The sequence below is a fragment of the Priapulus caudatus genome, unplaced genomic scaffold (genome assembly GCF_000485595.1).
Source record: "Priapulus caudatus unplaced genomic scaffold, Priapulus_caudatus-5.0.1 Scaffold266, whole genome shotgun sequence".
NCBI lineage: Eukaryota > Metazoa > Priapulida > Priapulimorpha > Priapulimorphida > Priapulidae > Priapulus > Priapulus caudatus.
Window position 1 is genome coordinate 386,867 of NW_014577327.1, and position 2,054 is coordinate 388,920.

Consider the following 2,054-nt stretch of genomic DNA (forward strand, 5'->3'; position numbering starts at 1 on the left):
AGGAAGGAGGAGCGGATGAGGAGGAGGGGCGGAAAAGGAGGGTGAGGGAACAGAGGAGGAATAGGGAGAGTGACAGAACGAAGAGGAAAGGGAGAGTCGACGGAGCAGAATGATGAGCAGGAGAACGAAAATGGGGAGGCAAAGGAGGAGGAGGAGAATGAGAGAAATAATAGGAAGGAGGGTACGTGAGAGGAAGGGTAATGGCGAGGATGAGTGGGAGGGGAAGGCGGGGCGATGGCAGCAGCATCAGCAGCGGCAGTTAGCTAATATCGTAATTCGGGGTACAGCTGCAGCAACAGCATGCCTCAACGCTCGCGCATTGTTCGCTCTTCTCACTCCACTGACTCCCTGTGGGACGGCGGGAGCTGGTGACCCTCATCGTTCACGCGTGGCCGCCACAGAGAACGACAGCCTCCCTCCTCTACCCACTCACTCACCCAGCCAACCAGCCCGTCTGCCTGCCCGCTTGCCAGCCCGCTCAGCCTGTGTGTAACGGGGTCGTTGTGTGGTGTGTGTGTGTACACACGCGCAGTAGCAGTAGCAGAGCGGTGCGGCGCAGTTGACACGCAGTTGTTGTTGCTGTGCTGACTGTTTGTGGTCGCTGTCGTGTTCTACTGCGTTATCGCTGTGGTTATCCGTGCGTGCGTGTGCGCGTCCGTGCGTGCGTGCGTGCGTGCGTGCGTGCGTGCGCGTATATGCGGTGTTCCATGCCGTATGTGAGACAAACATCACGTGCGGTCGAGCGTTGACATCGTGTCCCACCGACGACGGGTTTGCTCAGTCGCTGATTCATCTTATAGGTATATGGCTTCATCATGGCTTCATCACCTGTGTGTGTGTATGTGCGGAGACCGACATCGTCATCGTGACGGAGAGGGTGCAGCGACTGCGCGGCTTGTGAGGTAGGCTTCGTTCGTTCGCCCTTGTTCTTCCTTCTTCTTCTTCTTCTTCTTCTTCTTCTTCTTCGTTCGTCCTTGTTCTTCCTTCTTCTTCTTCTTCTTCTTCTTCTTCTTCTTCTTCTTCTTCTTCTTCTTCTTCTTCTTCTTTTTCTTCTTCTTCTTCTTTTTCTTCTTCTTCTTCTTCTTCTTCTTCTTCTTCTTCTTCTTCTTCTTTTTCATCTTCTTCTTCTTAATTCCTTCTTCTTCTCTCGCATTGCTGGAATTATTTCCTCTCTGTCATTCAGGCCAGGCTAAAGTCAGCTCTCTCTCTCTCTCTCTCTCTCTCTCTCTCTCTCTCTCTCTCTCTCTCTCTCTCTCTCCCCCTTCTCACTCGCCACTTTCTCTCTCTCTCGTTTCTCCTTCTCTCTCTCCTCTCTCTCGTCTCACTCTCTCTCTTCTCTCTCTCCTCTCTCTCTCTCACTCTCTCTCTCTCTCTCTCTCTCTCTCTCCTCTCTTTCACTCTCTCTCTTCTCTCTCCTCTCTCTCTCTCTCATCATCTCTCTCTCTCTCTCTTCTCTCCTTCTCTCACTCGCCTCACTTTCTCTCCTCGCTCCTCTCCTTCTCTCTCTCTCTCTCTTCTCTTCTCTCTCTCTCTCTCGCCTCTCTCTCTCTTTCTCTTCCCTCCTCACTCCCTCCCATCCCTCTCTCTTTCTCTCTCTCTCTGTCGTTTGTGCTCCCCATTTCTCTTCTTGTGCTGTTATTTTTGTGTGGTCTCTTTTCAAGACCGGCTCCCGCTCCACAGTTCTAGATGGATATATGAACACTGTCATATATTTGTCATATCAACCGCTCTCTCGTCATATACGCGCAACACAATTAATATAGATAAGTATATATATATATATATATATAGGTACGCACCTACAGAAACACACACGTGAGAGCATGAATGCATGACTGCGTCGCGTCGTGTTTCCCGATGGTTTTGCGGCTTTCAGAATTCGATCGTTGCAAAATTAATGTTTTCTGACATTCATCGCATTTGCGGCAACGTGAATGTCACCGATAGCCTGCTGATGGACGAGCAGCTGTTGTTGTTGTTGCTGGAGCCTGTCCCCGCTTCTCTCTATCTCGCCCCCCCCCCCCTCTCTCTCTCTCTCTCTCTCTCTCTCTCTC

At 51.1% G+C, this 2,054-nt stretch overlaps 1 long non-coding RNA gene across 1 annotated transcript in view; it reads left to right on the forward strand.

The window, feature by feature from the left end:
* Positions 1-2,054, forward strand: part of LOC106808299 — a 16,305-nt gene that overhangs the window by 10,203 nt on the left and 4,048 nt on the right. Inside the window, exon 2 of the long non-coding RNA XR_001393763.1 lies at positions 801-902. This is a non-coding gene — a long non-coding RNA (uncharacterized LOC106808299). The remainder of the gene's footprint in view (positions 1-800; positions 903-2,054) is intronic.